This window comes from Mesoplodon mirus (assembly GCF_964341445.2).
Source record: "Mesoplodon mirus genome assembly, chromosome: 3".
Lineage (NCBI taxonomy): Eukaryota > Metazoa > Chordata > Mammalia > Artiodactyla > Ziphiidae > Mesoplodon > Mesoplodon mirus.
This window is the reverse complement of record NC_138978.1, coordinates 133995071-134016535: the sequence shown is the minus strand read 5'-3', so window position 1 is coordinate 134016535 and position 21465 is coordinate 133995071. Positions and strand designations below refer to the sequence as shown.

The window sequence follows — 21465 nt, the reverse complement described above, 5'->3', positions numbered from 1 at the left end:
TGATGGTAAAATTACACAAGAGCTGTCCTAACCTACCTACTAGCAGTGTCAGCCTATGAACTTTCACATGCAAGACTGCTGACAGAGATGGAAGTCTTCTGTGCTCCTGTGTCTTCATCCATACTTTTATTTTGCAACAAATATGCTTTAACAAGATTATTCATTTAGTTCTCTGCCTCTCCCAAGAGAGCAATTTATTCACTTAATAAGCTCCTATTGAGCACCTGCTGTGTGCTGGGCACTTTGCCGACACTGGAGGTTCAATGATGATGGAGACTCAGAACTCCAGATGTCTGCAAGGGAGGCAGATGGGTTAAACACCTGTAAAACCATACAGGATATAAAGGTTACAATTCTGACATAATATATTGTGGGGGTCCTAGAAAAAGGCACTGTGAACAAGGCAAGAGAAGCACATTCCAGAAGAATGAAGAATTATGCACTGAAATATGGAGGCATTAAAGGACACAAAATGGTCTAAGGATTCAAAGACACTGGGGCTCAGAGGATATAAAAGAAAGGTAAGGGCAGAAAGAGCAGATGAGGCCATAGTAAGAAAGACTTCTAATTTCTTGCTAAAGTTTTTTGTTTGTTCCAATTTTTCTTTTCCTTTTTAACCTTTTCCTGTTCAAAATAGTAAATTATAAATCCATTACACTGTCATGTTTTTTAAGCATAGAAGTGACAATGGTTAAGTTCTCCTTTTCCTCCTCCTTTCTTTTTCTCTGAAAGGACAGTCACTGGAAACACAGTCCAGTGCATGGAGACCATCTTGCAGGCTATTGCAATAGTCCAGGCAAGATATGATGGAGCCTGAATTAGGATACCTTTATAGATATGAAAAGTGAAGTCTGTATTCCAGAGACATTTAGCAATTAATATCAACAGAATCCTTCAGCTTCTTGAATGTGAAGAGGGAGGAGGAGAAAGGAGTCAGGAATTACTTGGAGATTTCTAACCTGTCTGATGAGTAATGAGTAGTTAATGGAGATAAAAACTACTACAAATTGTATGAGTAGATATGGGGAGAAAATGAAATTGTGAGATCCCTAGAATACACTGGCATAAAAATTTGTCAAATGAGTGAATCAAGAGTGGTTCTAGGAAAAGTGACTCTGTTGGAGAATGAAAGTAAAACTCGTGTCATGAGAATGGGTAGGAGTGTGGGGGATAGGTTTTCAAGGGGTCTGGGAGTGAGTCCCAGCCCCCAACTAAGTAGCTTTCTAACTTTGGGCAATTCATAACATCTCTTTAGACCTCAGTTTTATTATTGTTTTTATAAAGTTGAAAATCCCTTCACATTACAAAGTTTTGTAACTCTACAATTATAAAAGTGTGAAGTGAAGAGTTCCTAGACTTAGAAATCAATTGGCAGAAAGGAGTTAATATTCATTTATATCATGACAAATTTTTTGCTACAGGGACAATATTATTCCCAGTGTCTGATACATGTGCTAAATAAATGCTCATTGAATAAATGAGTGAGTATTTAGTAAATACGTAAGTGACTGGAAGATTAAGTTTTGGCATATGGTAGAAGGAAATACTTCAGAAAATAGTGATATAATAGCAAATAATGGATTTAAATTTAAATATAATAAGAAATTCTGGAGACAAGCAAAATATCAAGTTAGATATGTTGTCTTCAGAGCTAGCAAGCTATTTTCACCCTACTACATTTATTACTGAAAGACTGATATTATCTTTACTTTAACTAAGTATATTCATAGAAGAAAAACTAAAAATCTAGAGAGTGACATAATAAATTGACACTAATAAAATACTGTTGGTTTTATTTAATTTATGAACTTTCTTACTAAATATAATGACATTTAATTATATACTTGCCTTTAAATATTAAAACTTAGTTTGACCTTCAATTTCAGTTAATTTACCTTGAGTATGATTTAATTCTTTACAGTCAAGGAAACTTGTTGCAAATAATTATGTTGTAGGTTAGCAAATCTCAGTATACCTTACAGATCAATAAATGTGCTTTTATGGTTAAAACAATAAACTGGTATAATTGTAACTTTCATATATTCATTCGTTTATTCATTAACTGCATGTGTCAATCACGGCGCTAGAAAATTGAAGTGAAGTGGTGAGTGAAACAAATGTTTTTTGGAACTTATTACAGTCCAGTGGGTAAAAGAGAAGAGATAATAACAAACCAAAAAGCAAAACAAGTAAATTAGTGAAGTGCTATGAAGGGACGAGACGGTGCAGAGATAGAGAATAATGTGAGGTGAGGCAGGAGAGGGCATAAAGGGAAAGGTGGACAGTGTGTCAGGAAAAGCCTCATTGTGCTCAGAGCTGAAATAGGGAGCCAACATTGTGATGTCAGAACACAGGAGTTTACTGAATTTTCCCTTCTTATTATTTAGTTCAAAGCAATAAGAAATTTAAAAAATATAATATATTTTTTGACCATAACTGTGTCTTAGCAAGCACAATGGGCTTCAAGTCCTGAATTCAGTTGCTATTATTCAGTACCATGACCAGTTAGTACAGACCTAGAAAGAGCAAGCCTTGCATTCCTCAGGCCCTCCCAACAGCACGGGTATATATAAGTAGCAGGCCTAGTCACACTGACTTAGTCTTGGACGGTGACCCATTTGAACTGACCTAAACTACATCCCTTTGTTGTAAAATATATGTCAGCCTCTTTTTTTTTTTACTAGCGAATTTCAATCCTGAGTCCAAATTACTTTCTATATTCTAATTGATTCCCAGATCACACCCCAGGAGGATGAAAATGCATGGATAGTCTTACAACTATGTTACATGTACTTTTAAACTGATGTTAAGCTTAATTCTCTATTCCAGATGACACTATGGGCAGGAAAGGGGAAGATGACTGTTGCAAACTGGGTATCAGTTATGTGTCAAGCCCCATGGTAATCACTCTATGTATGGTATTCCTTTGTTTTGGAAAAAGAGGTCCGTGGCTCCAAAGGGTAAGTGATGGTGGAGACAGTTTTGAGAACCCGGGGCTGACTTCAAAACTCGATTTTGTTGTTACACAACCTATTGTACTACAGGGCAACTTCTATTACCCCACAACTTCTATAGGGCTAGTGTGATGTCCCTGCTCCCCCTATAAAGCTGTGAATTGATCATGTATGCATTAAGTGCCTCTTACTCTTCTGAGTAGGTCTTGTAGGAGAAATCAGAGACATGTGGTCCCTACCTTCAAGGGGACTACAATATGCTTATAAAGCCAAGACTAACTCATATGCAACATTTAAGGACAATGTAAGATGGGCAATATAAGATGATACGTAATCATATGTTAAGTTTATTGTGCAACAAAAAACCAGAAAAATGAAATCCCACTGGATTGTTTTTTGGGGATGGCTTCATGAAGAGGTAAAAGTTAAGTTGGGTCTGAAAAGATGGACTAGGTGTTAAGAAACAAAAAGTATCAGGGAGGGCATTTCTGACTGGAAGGAGAACTTCTACAAAGGTAAAGCAATCCTCTTTGAATTCGTGTAAGAACCTCTAAGACTCCAGACATGTGGAGAGGTAGAAATGTTAGTCGTTACCAGGCTTGTACACATCTGACCATGCCTTCTGTGGCTGTCTGTGGTCCACAGCAGGGGTCTTCAATTTTTTTTCTAGTGTTTTTCCTAATAGAATTTTGAGAAACTATGTATACTCTCACATTTTTAAAGAGAAATATTTAAATTTTTTTCACCTTAAGTTTAAAGAGTCATGCAATGTAAATATAATTTTAATAGAGAAGAATGTTTTGTATTCTATTACAAGTTTATCACTAAAGGGATATTGCCTATAAGCTTAAACAATACATAATGACCCATCTCTGGGAACACTGACTCCCAGGTAATGAGCATTACACTAACATAACTTTGTTTAGCTCACAGGAAACATCCTGACTAGGCCTACCTGTGAATGACTGCAGGAAGGAAGAAATTAACACATCCCCTCTAGAGACTGACTGGAACCAGGAAAGGTTTGACTTTACTCCCTCCCCTTTTAGTATAAAAGAAGCCTGAATTCTAACTCAGGCAAGATGGTTCTTTGGGACACAAGTCCACCATCTTCTCAGTCTGCTGGCTTTCAAATAAAGTCACTATTTCTTGTCCCAACAACTCATCTCTCGATTTATTGGTCTGTTGTGCGGTGAGCAGTAGGAGCTTGGACTCAGTAACATAAACACTGAAAAATATATTACTTTACTCTTTAAATATATCAAACGATTCATAAATGTTAGTAATTCCATAAACATATTTGTATCTATATTTGCATATATATACTTACATGTCTATGCACAAAAACCCACACATGTAGATGATCAATCATTTAAACTAATATTTCCCTTCTGCTTTTCCCCTAAAAAATTTTTATAGCAATTTATTTATTTTAATTTTATTTTTTTTATACAGCAGGTTCTTACTAGTTATCTATTTTATACATGTTAGAGTATATATGTCAATCCCAATCTGCCAATTCATCCCACCACCACCACCACTCCCCACCCCACTTTTCCCCCTTGGTGTCCTTATATTTGTTCTCTACATCTGTGTCTCATTTCTGCCTTGCAAACAGCCTCCTCTGTACTATTTTTCTAGATTCCACATATATGTGTTAATATACCATGTTAGTTTTTCTCTTTCTGACTTACTTCACTCTGTATGACAGTCTCTAGGTCCATCCACGTCTCTACAAATGACCCATTTTCAATTATTTTTATGGCTGAGTAATATTCCATTGTAAATATGTACCAAACCTTCTTTATCCATTCATCTGTCGATGGGCATTTAGGTTGCTTCCATGACCTGGCTATTGTAAATGGTGCTGCAATGAACATTGGGGTGAATGTGTCTTTTTGAATTATGGTTTTCACTGGGTATATGCACAACAGTGGGATTATTGGGTCATATGGTAGTTCTATTTTTAGTTTTTTAAGGGACCTCCATACTGTTCTCCATAGTGGCTCTATCAATTTACATTCCCACCAACAGTGAAAGAGGGTTCCCTTTTCTCCACACTGTCTCCAGAATTTGTTGTTTGTAGATTTTCTGATGATGCCCATTCTAACCAGTGTGAGGTGATACCCCATTGTAGTTTTGATTTTATTTTCTCTAATAACTAGTGATGTTGAGCATCTTTTCATGTGCCTCATGGCCATCTGTATGTACTCTTTGAATAAATGTCTATTTAGGTCTTTTGCCCATTTTTGTATTGGGTTGTTTGTTTTTTTGATATTGAGCTGCATGAGCTGTTTATATATATTGGAGATTAATCCTTTGTCCATTTATTCATTTGCAAATATTTTTTCCCATTCTGAGGGTTGTCTTTCATCTTGTTTATACTTTCTTTGTTGTGCAAAAGTCTTTAAGTTTCATTAGGTCCAAATTTTTATTTTTGTTTTTATTTCCATTACTCTAGGAGGTGGGTCAAAAATGATCTTGCTGGGATTTATGTCAAAGAGTGTTCTTCCCATGTTTTCCTCTAAGAGTTTAATAGTGCCTGGTCTTACATTTAGGTCTTTAATCCCTTTTGAGTTTATTTTTGTGTATGGTTTTAGGGAATGTTCTAATTTCATTCTTTTACATGTAGCTGTCCAGTTTACCCATCACCACTTATTGAAGAGCCTGTCTTTTCTCCATTGTATATCCTTGCCTCCTTTTTCATAGATTAGTTGACCATAGGTGCATGGGTTTATCTCTGGGCTTTCAATCCTGTTCCATTGATCTATATTTCTGTTTTTGTGCCACTACCATATTGTCTTGATTATTGTAGCTTTGTAGTATAGTCTGAAGTCAGGGACTCTGATTCTTCCAGCTCCGTTTTTTTTTCCCCTCAAGATTGCTGTGGCTATTCGGGGTCTTTTGTATCTCCATACAAATTTTAAGATTTTTTTGTTCTAGTTCTACAAAAAATGCCATTAGTAATTTGAATCTGCAGATTGCTTTGGGTAGTATAGTCATTTTCACAATACTGATTCCTCCAATCCAAGAACATGGTATATCTCTCCATCTGTTTGTGTCATCTTTGATTTCTTTAATCAGTGTCTTATAGTTTTCTGAGTACAGGTATTTTGCCTCCTTAGGTAGGTTTATTCCTAGGTATTTTATGCTTTTTTTTGCAATGGTGAATGGGATTGTTCCCTTAATTTGTCTTTCTGATCTTTCATTATTAGTGTGTAGGAATGAAAGAGATTTATGTGCATTAATTTTGTATCCTGCAACATTACCAAATTCATTGATTAGCTCTAACAGTTTTCTAGTGGCATCTTTTGGATTATCTATGTATAGTATCATGTCATCTGCAAACAGTGAAAGTTATACTTTTTCTTTTCCAATTTGTATTTTTTTATTTCTTTTTCTTCTCTGATTGCTGTGGCTAAAACATCCAAAACTATGCTGAATAATATTGGCAAGAGTGGACATCCTGTCTTCTTCCTCATTTTAGAGGAAATGCTTTCAGTTTTTCACCATTGAGAATGATGTTTCCTGTGGGTTTGTCATATATGGTCTTTATTATGTTGAGGTGGGTTGCCTCTATGCCCACTTTCTGGAGAATTTTTATCATAAATCGGTGTTGAATTTTATCAAAAGCCTTTTCTGCATCTATTGAGATGTTCATATGGTTTTTATCCTTCAATTTGTTAATATGGTGTATCACATTGATTGATTTGTGTATATTGAAGAATCCTTGCATACCTGGTTAAATCCCACTGATCATGGTGTATGATCCTTTTAATGTGTTGTTGGATTCTGTTTGCTAGTATTTTGTTGAGGATTTTTGCATTTCATTCATCAGTGATATTGGTCTGTAATTTTCTTTTTTGTAATATCTTTGTTAGGTTTTGGTATCAGGGTGATGGTGGTCTCGCAGAATGAGTTTGGGAGCATTCCTTCCTCTGCAATTTTTTGGAAGAGTTTGAGAAGGATGGGTGTTAGTGTTTCTCTAAATGTTATAGAATTCACCTGTGAAGCCATCTGGTCCTGGACTTTTGTTTGTTGGAAGATTTTTAATCCCAGTTTCAATTTCATTACTTGCGATTGATCTGTTCATATTGTCTATTCCTTTCTGGTTCAGTCTGGGAAGGTTATACCTTTCTAAGAGTTTGTCCATTTCTTCCAGGTTGTCCATTTTACTGGCATAAAGTTGCTTGTAGTAGTCTCTTATGGTGCTTTGTATTTCTGTGGTGTCCATTGTACCTCCTTTTTCATTTATAGTTTTATTGATTTGAGTTCTCTCCCTCTTTTTCTTGATGAGTCTGGCTAAAGGTTTACCAGTTTTGTTTACCTTCTCAAAGAACCAGCCTTTGGTTTTATTGTTCTTTTTTTATTGCTTTATTTGTTTCTATTTCATTATTTCAGTTCTGATCTTTATGGTTTCTTTCCTTCTACTAACTTTGGGTTTTGTTTGTTCTTCTTTCTCTAGTTCCTTTAGGTGTAAGTTTAGATTGTTTATTTGAGATTTTTCTTATTTCTTGCAGTAAGGTTGTATTGCTATGAACTTTCCTCTTAGAACTACTTTTGCTGCATCCCATAAATTTTGTATCATCGTGTTTTCATTGTCATTTGTTTCTAGGTATTGTTTGATTTCCTCTTTGATATCTTCAGTGATCTTTTGGTTATTTAGTGACATATTGCTTAGCCTCCATGTGTTTGTGTTTTTTACATTTTTTTCCTGTAATTGATATCTAGTCTTATAGTGTTGTGGTTGGAAAAGATGCTTGATACGATTTTAATTTTCTTAAATTCCCTGAGGCTTGATTTGTGACCCAAGATATTATCTATCCTGGAGAATGTTCCATGTGCACCTGAGAAGAAAGTGTAATCTGCTGTTTTCGGATGGAATGTCCTATAAATATCAATTAAATCTATCTGGTCTATTGTGTCTTTTAAACGTTGTGTTTCCTTATTAATTTTCTGTTTGGATGATCTGTCCATTGGTGTAAGTGAGGTGTTAAAGTCCCCCACTATTATTGTGTTACTGTTGATTTCCTTTTTTATAGCTGTTAGCATTTGCCTTATGTATTGAGGTGCTCCTACGTTGGGTGCATACATATTTATAATTGTTACATCTTCTTGGATTGATCACTTTATCATTATGTAGGGTCCTTCCTTGTCTCTTGTAACATTCTTTATTTTAAAGTCTATTTTATCTGATATGAGTATTGCTACTCCAGCTTTCTTTTGATTTGCATTTGCATGGAATATCTTTTCACATCCCCTCACTTTCAGTCTGTATGTGTCCCTAAGTCTGAAGTGGGTCTTTTGTAGGCAGCATATATATGGGTCATATTTTTGTATCCACTCAGCAAGCCTGTGTCTTTTGGTTGGAGCATCTAATCCATTCACATTTAAGGTATTTATTGATATGTATGTTCTTATTACCATTTTCTTAATTGTTCTGGGTTTGTTATTGTAGGTCTTTTCCTTCTCTTGCGTTTTCCACTTAGAGAAGTTCCTTTAGCATTTGTTGTAGAGCTGGTTTCGTGGTGCTGAATTCTCTTGGCTTTTGATTGTCTGTAAAGTTTTTAATTTCTCCGTTGAAACTGAATGAGATCCTTGCCAAGTAGAGTCATCTTGGTTGTAGGTTCTTCCCTTTCATCTCTTTAAATATGTCATTCTTCTCCCTTCTGGCTTGTAGATTTTCTGCTGAGAAATCAGCTGTTAACCTTATGCGTGTTCCCTTGTATGTTATTTGTCATTTTTCCCTTGTTGCTTTTAATAATTTTTCTTTTTCTTTAATGTTTGTCAATTTGATTGCTATGTGTCTTGGCATGTTTCTCCTTGGGTTTATCCTGCCTGGTACTCTCTGCACTTCCTGGACTTTGGTGGATATTTCCTTTCCCATGTTTGGGATGTTTTCGACTATAATCTCTTCAAATATTCTCTCTAGTCCTTTCTCTGTCTCTTCTCCTTCTGTAACCTCTATAATGTGAATGTTGGTGCATTTAATGTTACACCAGAGGTCTCTTAGGCTGTCTTCATTTCTTTTCATGCTTTTTGGTTTATTCTGTTCTGCAGCATTGATTTCCCTCCATTCTGTCTTCCAGGTCACTTATCTGTTTTCTGCCTCAGCTGTTCTCCTATTGATTCCTTCTAGTGTATTTTTCATTTCAGTTATTAAATTGTTCATCTCTGTTTGTTTGTTAATTCTTCTAGGTCTTTGTTAAACATTTCTTACATCTTCTTGATATTTGCCTCCATTCTTTTTCCAAGTTCCTGGATCATCTTCACTATCATTATTCTGAATTCTTTTTCTGGAAGTTTGCCTGTCTCCATTTCATTTAGCTGTTTTTCTGGGGTTTTATCTTATTGCTTCAACTGGTACATAGTCCTCTGCCTTTTCATTTTGTCTATCTTTCTGTGAATGTGGTTTTTGTTCCACAGGCTGCAGGATTGCAGTTCTTCTTGCTTCTGCTGTCTGTCCTCTGGTGGATGAGGCTATCTAAGAGGCTTGTGCAAGCTTCCTGATGGGGACGACTGGTGGTGGGTCTAGTTGTTTGTTGGTCTGGTGGGCAGAGCTCAGTAAAACTTTAATCCACTTGCCTGCTGATGGGTGAGGCTGAGTTCCCTTCCTGTTGGTTGTTTGGCCTGAAGCAACTCAGCACTGGAGACTACTGGCTCTTTGGTGGGACTAATGATCGACTCCGGGACGGTTTACGGCAAGGAGTATTTCCCAGAACTTCTGCTGCCAGTGTCCTTGTCCCTGCAGTGAGCCACAGCCACCCCCCACCTCTACAGGATATCCTCCAACACTAGCTGGTAGGTCTGGCTCAGTCTCCTATGTGGTCACTGCTCCTTTCCCCTGGGTCCTGGTGTGCACACTACTTTGTGTGTGCCCTCCAAGAGTGAAGTTTCTGTTTCCCCCAGTCCTGTCAAAGTCCTGCAATCAAATCCCACTAGCCTTCAAAGTCTGATTTTCTGGAAATTCCTCCTTCTGTTGCAGATGTTCAGTTTGGGAACTCTGACTTGGGGCTCAGAACCTTCACTCCAGTGGGTGGAATTCTGTGGTATAACTGTTCTCCAGTTTGTGAGTCACCCACCTAGTGATTATGGGATTTGATTTTATCGTGATTGTACCCCTCCTACCATCTCACTGCAGCTTCTCCTTTGAAACTTTGGATGTGGAGTATCTTTTTTGGTGAGTTCTAGTGTCTTCCAGTTGATGATTTTTCAGCAGTGCTGATATTCTCCTCCCCTAAAATTTTTATCCCAGTGTAATACATATTCGTATGGTGAAAGATTTTAAATTATTTCCCTTATTCTTTTTTTCAACAAAAATATATTTGGAAATTGATTTTAAAATTTTCTGGATAGTAAGCCTCTAAGTGTTAAGAAAATTTGTCTTATAGATTACATTTTCACTACAGTTTATATTAGCATACAATTGATCAAAATATTTTGTTAAATATTAAAAAGAAAAAATTACCAATACATATCTCAAAATGATAAATACAGCTTTCCTTCACTGCAAAGAATATATATATCCATAGGTTATTATTACCCATGCTAAAATAATGTAAGGTAAATTCTCCTCCTATTTTTCTTGTTTCTGAAGTTGCGAGATTTCTTGATCATATATAAATCCAGATGGTAATGGAAGTTTTGTTATAGTCAATTTTTATTAATTTTAAGAATATGTTTCTATATTGAATTACTTAAACTCTTCTGAATTTATGTGCCAAAAATCAGTGTTTATTTTCAAAAATTATTTTTAGTGATTTACCAACTACCGTTCAGTTTTATTAAAACAAATAATTGGAAACACCTGAGTGTCATTCACTTCATCAAGATCTTCATCAATATTTTAAATTGTCCCTTTGTTTGCCATCCTGAAATTTCCTGCCACACCCCCTGCTGTTAATACTCCACAGTTAAAGTTTATCTGAGAAAGGTTAGGAGCTTGCCTTTCTGTGTAAAGCGGGAGAAAGCTGATTGAAAAAGGGAGTGCCTGGATAGTAAGTATGATTTCTAGGAAGAATACAAATGGAAGCTGGGAATTTAGAAACTGATTCTCATAAACCTATCCTTGCAGAGCCATTGGAAAGAGTTTATATTCCTTTAGCCGTATGCATACTCCAATTTGAAGACAACAGATTATAAAATCTAATCTCACTGTCATATTATCAAGACTGCTTACTACTATGAGGTATCACCTCACACCAGGCAGAATGGCCCTCAGCAAAAATTCTACAAATAATAAATGCTGGAGAGCATGTGGAGGAAAAAACCCCTCCTACACTGTTGGTGGGAATGTAAGTTGGTGCAGCCACTATGGAGAACAGTATGGAGGTTCCTTAAAAAACTAAAAATAGAACTAACATATGATCCAGCAATCCCACTCCTTGGCATATATCTAGAGAAAAACATAATTTGAAAAGATACATGCACCCCAATGTTCATAGCAGCACTATTTACAATCTCCAAGACAAGGAAGCAACCTAAATGTCCATCGACAGATGAATGTATAAGGAAGATGTGGTACATATTTACAAAGCCATAAAATATAATGAAATAATGTCATTTGTAGCAACATGGATGGACCTAGAAATTATCATACTAAGTGAAGTAAGCCAGACAGAGGACAATTATCATATTACATCACTTATATGTGGAATCTAAATAAATGATACAAATGAAATTACATACAAAACAGAAATAGACCAACAGACATAGAAAACAAACTTATGGTTACCAAAGGGGAAAAGGGGGGAGGGATAAATTAGGAGTTTGGGTTTAATATATATATACTACTATATATAAAATAAATAACCAACTAGGACCTACTGAATAGCACAGGGAACTATGCTCAATACTTTGTAATAACCTATAAGGGAAAAAAATCTGAAAAAATAATATATGTATAACCGAATCACTTTGCTGTATACGTGATACTAACACAATATTATAAATCAACTATATTTCATTAAAAATTAAAAAAACCCAAAACCAAACCAAAACAAAACAAAAACTGGCTGCTTTGATATTCCTGTTCCCTCTGCCTGCAATTCTGATGAAGATCTCATAGTCTGAAGGAGAAGACAGACATGTAAACAAATAATTATAAGAATGTGATCAGTGCTAAAACTGAGCTGTGTCTGGGGAGCTGGAAAATGCAATAAAGGAAGTAATTATCTCTTTGTCAGGGGAAATACTGGGGAAGATTTTAAGAGAAAACAATATTTGAATTGATGTATGGGAGGGAGTTTATCAAGCTGACAAGGGTGAGGATATTTCAAGGCCAAGGATATAGTGTATACAAAAGCATGGACATGAAAAGAGGTATTCAAATGTTAACTCCGTGCATCAGTTTGAGTCCAGTAAAGTTCTTTGTGATATAACTTGATTATGCACTATTTACAACATTTATCAACAAACATACATCATGCACACACAATATGCCAGGCACTGTGCTAGGCAATGGAAAAACAAAGACAAATTATAAACAGAGGAATAAATAATTATGAAACAATTTGATAAGTTCTATGATAGAGGAATATTTTTGAGGCCAAAGTCCTGGATTCAATTCCAATTTCTATACATAACTACCATGACTCTGGGAAAATTAATTAACATTTCTGAACCTCAATTTGCTCACCAGTAAAATAGGAATAATTTTACCAAAACACTGTCTCATCGTGTGTGTTTGTGTGTGTGCGTGTGTGTATTAAGCGAGAATATAAATGTAGTTAGTAAAGTGGTAGCATATAAAGTATTATTATTTAATAGTTGAGTACCTGGGAGCAAAATTGCTTTAAGTGGTAGAAAGTTGTCAGAAGGCACAGGAGTGTGTAGAACTCTGGAGCTTAAATACGAGTTTATTAATAATATGTACAAAGGCTGAGAACCAAGTCATTTTCCCTCTTTGGCCACTAGATGTCCACATTGAACAGCTTCAATGGCCTAGACTCTGGGTAAGCAAGTTTACACTAAATAGAATAAGTGCTTAGAACAGGTATTGTTTAATCATGCCCCAGATCTGTTAATTCCTATGTGGTAGATAAAGTTAATATGACACAGTTCATGTGTTCAAGGAGCTCATGCTCCTTGAAGGCGGTATAAGAAGAAACTCCAAGTGTGATAGTAGGAGGAGGAATATACATACAATTCAGGAGACTTTTCTCTGGGAAGCAGGCACGATCTGAATCTTGAATATGAATACCTTTTAACCAGGCAAATAAGGAGGGGCTGGGGGAAAGGACTCTCAATTGTATTCCAGGAAGAGGGAATAGTTTATGTAAACACATGGAGACCTGACAGAACTTACACTATTTGGGTTCCTACAAATAATTCAATATGGTAGAAAAAGAGTTCTAATAAGAGAGAAGTGAAAGAGCAGGGACTATCCCAGGAAGACTCTTCAACATCAGGCGAGGAGTTTGAAATGTATCCTGAGGGCTCTGAGGAGCCATTAAAATGTTGTTGTTCTCTTCTACCACTGTACAAGTCTAGAGAATTTTGTTTTATTTTCTTTTGGTTTTGCTTTTGCTGATTTTCCTTATGGAAAGTTCTTTCTGACTGCATTATGGAAAAAGGCTTAGGGTGAGAGACAAGTCTGGTAATTGAGAAACCTACTGGAGCAATACAATCATAGTGATGGGGGACGGAACTAATACAGTGACACTGAAGAAGAAGAGATGAGAAGTGTCCATAAACTTTATGGATGTGAATCTTTGTTGGATGTGGGAATGAATGAAGAAGAATCAAATGATGGATAGTTGATCTGGAGAGGAAATTGGAGAGAGATAGATTTGGGAGAGAAGATGATTAGGGGATAAAGCACTTCGTCATGGATTTTCTGGTGATTTTTTTTTTTTTTTTTTTTTTTTTTTTTGCGTTACGTGGGCCTCTCACTGTTGTGGCCTCTCCCGTTGCGGAGCACAGGCCCCGGACGCGCAGGCTCGGCGGCCATGGCCCACGGGCCCAGCCGCTCTGTGGCATGTGGGATCTTCCAGGACCTGGGCACGAACACGCGTCCCCTGCATCGGCAGGCGGACTCTCAACCACTGCGTCACCAGGGAAGCCCTCTCTGGTGATTTTTGAACAAATCACTCAGTGGTCTGTGTTTCAGATTCTCTACCTATAAAATGGGGCAAACACGCAGGCTCAGCGGCCATGGCTCATGGGCCCAGCCGCTCTGCGGGATGTGGGATCTTCCCTGACCGGGGCATGAACCCGTGTCCCCTGCATCGGCAGGTGGACTCTCAACCACTGCGCCACCAGGGAAGTCCTTAACCGAGATTTACTTTTGACTGCCATGTAGCCACCAAATGCTTGCTGTGCATTAAGAACTGGGAGCACCCTCACCAAAAGGGCCAATGACTCCTCAGAAGAGAGTGATTCAACACGGCAGTCTCAGACTGTGGTCTGTGGACTAGCTTCCCACTGTTTAAATGTCTGTATTATTGTCTCAGTTGTCCTCACTCATGCAACCCTTCACTGTGTTGGGGTTCAGGAAGGGCCACCCCAAAGTGTGCCTCAATGGCACATTGATTATTTTGAACTAAAGTTACTTAAGAAATGGCCAACACAAGAGGAACACTCTAACCATCTCCTCTGTCTTCCTGAAAGCAGGACATAAATCTCTCATGTGAAAGGTGTGCTCCCTGCATCTAGAGGGAGAAGCATACCTTGCCACCAGAGATAGGAAATTCAGGCCAAGAAGACTGTGTAAACAAACCTTGTTACTTCTTCCATTTACTACCCCCAGACCAAACTGTGTTTAGATTTTTCACTTTATTGGGCACCCCAAAACTTTGTCCTCTCAATTTCTCTCAAATTTGTTTCTTTGTCTAAAAAGCTGCCTGCTTGGGCCACTCCTTGGTCTCATTTCTATGAGACCTCTATGTAAATGATTAAATTTGTTTCTTTTTCTTCTGTTAATTCATTTTGTGTCAACCTGATTGTTAGTCCAGCCACAACAACTCGAGTCGGGTAGAGGAGCGAAATTCCCCCTTTCATGAATAGTGGTATTTCATATATATTGAAAAAGGGAGTGCATTTTTTTCCCCATTAAATCTAGTGATATTTTTTTAAATAGGGGAGGCAGGGGGAAATAGTCGTTGATGCAGGTGGTAAAACACAACGGACTGTCTGTGTGTGTGTCCCTTCCTCCTGGGCTACCTTGGGCATCTGCACAGTAGCCTGTAAATCATTCCAGGCTTCTCTGCCCTGAAGTCTTTGATTCATTCAATATCATCACTTCTCGGCCTCTGACCTTTCTGGCTTCAAATTTGGCTCCTTGTTTTCCTACAGTCCCATTTGGACAGATAATCCAATTTTAGACTGTTTCCTTTGCCTGTTATTTGAATTTAAGGTTTGTTCCCACCCCCACCCCCACCCCCCCGGTAATTGCTTAACTCCATGCACCATAACGAAAGGAAAGGAGTGCCCTATCTTTGGATAGGGCATCAGTAGAACTTACTCCATGCTTATGTTCCTGCTTCTCAGGGGAGGACATTGAATAAAATAGCTCACAGTGGGGGAAATGGGATAATTACTACACTAAGAGACTCAACAAATGCCCATTGTGACCAGTCTACAAGTCCAGTGAAAAAGAACAGTTTGAATATATAGTAACTTCTCTGTCATATTACTTAAGATTCAGAAGAGTGACAAACACAAGCAACGGTGGGACAAAAGTCTGGAAAACAGTCAGATGGAAACACTGATATATTCTGATATCTCAGTTGTGCATTTAATCCTAATTCAACTGCACTTGTAGAATGGGTATAGTACCACAGGTAAAATGGGAGGCATACACTTAGTTTTAACCATTCAATCAAAATTACTCCTTGAACACAGCATTCTAGATCTTATGATAATTCACCACAATGTACTCAAGAAAACTGTAACAGAGAATGTTCTGCTCGCAGGACCTTGACTCTGACCCACTTTAGGAACATGTTTACTTGCTTAATTTTCACTCTGTGTTTCCCCTATCTCATATTTTCATTTAACACCAACAGAAGGCTTTTCTTCTGAAATATTTCTATATTCATCTCTGTGCTTCATACCACTCCCATTATTCTAGTGCAGGCTCACATCCCACAGCTGATCGTTCTGACCGATTTCCTCATTGATTTTTTTTCTTTGCCTGACCTCTATCATCCTCTTGTGCACTAAATACCAGTTTGAGACTGGACTCAGTTTATGTGCCATGCTACATCTCCTTGACCCAGCTCACAAGCCTCTCTCTTAACCATGGGCCTTGAACATTTGCCTTGCTTTAAAGCAATGGTGGTTCCATGACTACAGTCATCAAGCTACAGCTCCTACTGCTGTAACCACCATAGACCTACTTGCAGTACCAACCTGTATCTTTGCCCTCACTAGTCTGGACCCACAGAGACTCTGGCTTCCCTAGCTGCTGCCTGGATGCAGCTGACCCAACCCAGAAGCAAGAGGATATTAACACATAATGGAGCAGACTCGGATGAATATGAGTCAGGAGACAGGAAGGACTGAAATTAAATTGCTTGCACTCTCCTCTAACTCCATGGGTTTCATACAGCCTCTCCAAAGATGTCCTGCAAGATGAAGCAATCAGCTCTTTTTGTGAAGCTGTGGCCAGCTTGACGTTGTATCTTTTCATATTTGACTGCCTTTCTTCCATGCCTCTTCCTCTATTCTCTCATTCTTGAGACCCTGGGAATATATCCCCAATAAATCATTAGTCCTTATGCTTTGCCTTAGGCATTATTTTGGGAAACTTGTGCTAAGATAATCATCTTAAGGTTCTCTGTAGCATAATGATCTGCAAAGCTCCCTTTGCTTAACATTCTGCTTTCAAGGAACTCTGCATATTGCTTCCACTATCTGGTCAACTTTCTCTTTCACCGTTTCTAACTTCCTTAGTGCATGCTACACTCTGCTCATACACAACACAAACAGACTATACCTTCATGGCTGCTGTTTATTACCTACTATATTTTGGTACAATTCAATATATACCCATGTCTGCAATCAAGTTATCAACATCCTTAGGTGTTGATAGGAAGGGACCATGTCTTTTGTATCCTGACATCTTCCTTGGCACCTGGAATAGTTACCAAGGTATTATCATATATTTATTGATGATAAAAGTTATGTATACCATGTTTCTTCTCAAATAAAGAATAAAAATCCTGGAGCAACCATGGTCACCCCTGTAAATTAACCAAACACTAAGGTTGTCACCTATGCTTAGAAATAGTCACAGTCCAAATTCAATGAAAAGGAAAAATGTTCCTAATGGAAAGTAGCAACATATAAGTTAGGAAAAATAAAACAAACCAACTTCCTGCACTTTTCCCTAAGGGATTCCCTTTTCAGCTTGAAACACTATTTGACACTTAGCACAATTTAATTTTTGACTATTAAAAAGACCCTGTAGGGCCTCCCTGGTGGCGCAGTGGTTGAGAGTCCGCCTGCCGATGCAGGGGATACGGGTTCGTGCCCCGGTCTGGGAGGATCCCATATGCCGCGGAGCGGCTGGGCCCGTGAGCCATGGCCGCTGGGCCTGCGCATCCGGAGCCTGTGCTCCGCAACGGGGGAGGCCACAACAGTGAGAGGCCCGCATACCGCAAAAAAAAAAAAAAAAAAAAAAAAAAAAAAAAAAAAAAAGACCCTGTAAAATATTCATTTTTATGGATGATGGGAAGTCAAATGGTATTCTCATTAGATTTGTCATCTCTTGTTCTCCAAACACAATAATAAATTGTTACACCTTATTTCATATGGTATTTTATATTTTTCAAAGTACATTGCATATATTTTTCTCATCATACCTTCATAGACATGTGAAGCAGAAAAGGCTCATTATCACCATTGAATAAGAGTGTGGGGAAAAGGGGCTGAGATTAGTGACTAACCTAAGTTCACAAGATTAGTAAAGTTTTGCTTGGAGGAGAACCCAGGTCTTCTGACTAGTCCAGAGCTCTATTTGGATTCTCCCTGGAAAGATCTGATAAAGTGAGTTGGTTGTGATGAAGAGAATCTTGAGGTCTTTTTAACTCTATGAAAAAAATTCAACTCATGAATACATTATAGGATAGTCATGTGACCACGTGTCTGCAATGACAATTCTAATTTCTAAGTGTTCCTTCCTGGATTACTAACCTGGCACCAAGTGAAGAAAATCTGAGATACCTTGGAAGAGCAAATTAACAATATGAGGACATCTCAGAGGTACAAAATTAAATCTTAATTTAGTCATTTATAATTTACAAAGCTCTCAAAGGAGCTCAGAGTTTAGGTTTTAGAGCAGGTGGTAACACACTGGTTCCATTTTAAGTCAAGTGGAGAGTATTAAAATACAGCCAGTGTCCCTTTTCTCTCAAGAATGAATATAGCACACTATTATAATTATGGATGTGTGTGTGTTTGTGTGTGTGTGTGCAAGTAACTAGTCGACTAAATAATGTGATATGAGATACCACAGGACCATAAAAGGAGAATGGGAAAAGAAGATAGGAAGCTTGTCAGAATGTGTTGAAGAAAAACATAATTGCTATATCCTAGGCAGTACAATGCTGGGGCAAAATGCTTGAAGTTTAAAATATACATTTGTGAAGTGGTATCATGTACAGTAAAGCCCATCTTGAGCTTGACTAGTGTGGGACAATTTGGATAGACAAGAAAATATCATGAAAGTCTTAGTTATCCTGAGCTGAGAATGTCAAACGAAGAAGAGCTAAAGAAAAATTGGAGGTGGGAAAGGCAAGCTATACAAATATTAAGTATTTTGCCTAAGGCCACAAAGCAAAGCTAGTGGGTGTTAGAGCAGGGCTGATTCCCAGGTCCATTCTGATTCTACTGCTTCAAGCTTCTCCCTGACATTGTCAAATTGGGGTCACATGGATATAACTCCTCCTTGATATTCAATTTAAAACCCTCTAGATCTGAGCAGCAAGTCTCTCTCCCTTGGTAGGAATAGTGATTCCAAATGCCAGCTTTTGAAATAGCTACAAATGAATTTCCTGGGAGATTGTTTAAAATGCCAATTCCGAGGCTCTGCCCTTGAAGATTCTGCTTTAGTAGGCCTGGGACAGAACCTGAGAATTTGCATGTTTAAGAGACTGCCCTGATGATTCCGACTTCAGGAATGGTTGATCTAGATTAAAATCAAATCTCCTTTAATATACTCCCTATATGGCTATTAGCTCATTTTCCAGGTTTTCCTCCACAGGCTCAATGACCAATGGAGAAACACCAGAAACCACTGTGGAAGTCTCTGACTTCTCCAATTTCAGTCCCACACCAAGAGATGCAGTGCAAAGCTCTTTTGATTGCGTCATCTGCACCCACGTCAGTCAGCATGGAGGGATGGCCCTCTCATCCCTTTGACACCAACCCTGCAGGCTACCCATTTCTTCTTCAGCTCCTGAAGTCTTCCCATCATGACCTCCATCCTTTGCAGTAGAGAAACAGCATCACCATCTGTCTCTTTGTCCGACCAATAGCACAGTATTGGAAATATATCCACAGATTTTAGTGTTCTATGGAATGATTCTCTTGAGATTTTCACATGTATCATATGGCTTCAGCAGTTTAAAGTTTTCTTTTTTTAACATCTTTTTTGGAGTATAATTGCTTTACAATGGTGTGTTAGTTTCTGCTTTATAACAAAGTTAATCAGTTATACATATACATAAGTTCCCATATCTCTTCCCTCTTGCATCTCCCTCCCTCACACCCTCCCTATCCCACCCCTCTAGGTGGTCACAGAGCACCAAGCTGATCTCCCCGTGCTATGCGGCTGCTTCCCACTAGCTATCGGTTTTACATTTGGTAGTGTATATATGTGCATGCCACTCTCACTTTGTCCCAGCTTACCCTTCCCCCTCACTGTGTCCTCAAGTCCATTCTCTAGTAGGTCTGCGTCTTTATTCCCATCCTGCCCCTAGGTTCTTCATGACCTTTTTAATTTTTTTAGATTCCATATATATGTGTTAGCTTACGGTATTTGTTTTTCTCTTTCTGACTTACTTCACTCTATATGACAGACTCTAGGTCCATCCACTTCACTACAAATAACTCAATTTCATTTCTTTTTATGGCTGAGTAATATTCCATTGTATATATGTGCCACATCTTCTTTATCCATTCATCTGTCAATGGACACTAAGGTTGTTTCCATGTCCTGGCTATTGTAAATAGAGCTGCAACGAACATTGTGGTACATGGCTCTTTTTGAATTATGGTTTTCTCAGGATATATGCCCAGTAGTGGGATTGCTGGGTCGCATGGTAGTTCTATTTTTAGTTTTTTAAGGAACCTCCATACTGTACTCCATAGTAGCTGTATCGATTTACATTCCCACCAACAGTGCAAGAGGTTTCCCTTTTCTCCACACCCTCTCCAGAATTCTTCTTTTCTTATGTTATATTTTTTTGCTTATCTGTCTTTTGATTCATTTACTATTATTATCAGGGATATTTCATCCTAAGAATTATTCTACATCTCTAGGAAATAGAGAATAATGAGATATGGCTCATGCCAACAGCAGAGAGACCAGTATAATGTATGCTTTTTCAGATATAACTGAGGATCACCCCAGGCAGGGAAATAGCACATACCCTTCAACTGCTGTTATCGTGCCTTTTATGTTTGCAGTCTTTTATTCTTTAGCTATTTTTCTACATCAACACTCTCACATCCCTTAGCTTCCCAGTAATGTCTTTCTGGGCTCTAAAATTTGCTTGCCTTTATTCCTATCTGCTGCTCAGGGCAATTTGTAAATTGCCCCCACCTAAGAGAAACTGAACATAACTATTCCTTTGAATTAACATTTCACAAAACAGTATTCCACAGGGACACCAAAGGCTATGTCATGCACAAAGCTCCAGCTCTGAGGAAGGGGAAACTTGTCAAGTTTATATCGACAGATCTAATATTCATAATATTTTACTCATTTCTAGTTTTATTCTTCTCTACCTATTCCCTTGACTTTTGCAATTCTGCTGCTTCTTATATTCCAATTAGCTATCATAATGCCATGTTTTATTGAACCAGATGCAGCATGTCTGAAGGTGGTGTCATTTGAATAGGGAGCTTTATTGGCCTTGTACATGTGAGGTTCTCCCTGGTCTAGTTATCCAAACTCCAGAACCCACTAGTAAGTGAGAAACTTGTTGGGGAGATATCAGCAGTTTCATCAGCCTGAAGACTAATGTTACTTCCTAAGGAATTTTCTCATATTATGGAGAGCAAAATGAAGCCTGGATGCACAAGAAACTTAAGACATATTCTACGTAAATAAGATAAAACTGATCCAGGACAAATCACAACTTAAAGTAGACCATGACAGGACTCTCTAAACCTTCCTGAAGTATTTAAGTGGCTCTAACATGTAGGGCCCTGAGCTTAGTGCTGGGGAAGCAAAGTCCCAAGATACAGGGACCCCCTGATGTAAAAGGGAAAAGGCAACATAAAAAGACAAACCAAAATACAAAATTTGTATTTGAACTATCAAATGAGACATACAAACCTA

The 21465-nt window shown here is 37.9% G+C and overlaps 1 pseudogene across 1 annotated transcript in view; it reads right to left on the bottom strand.

Annotated features, from left to right (window-relative positions):
* LOC309799246 (opsin-3-like) overlaps nt 1-16608 on the bottom strand; it is a 34573-nt pseudogene extending 17965 nt beyond the window's left edge. The window contains exon 1 of the transcript in view: nt 16308-16608. The product of the transcript in view is annotated as an opsin-3-like (transcript). The remainder of the gene's footprint in view (nt 1-16307) is intronic.
* Nucleotides 16609-21465: the final 4857 nt, after the last annotated feature.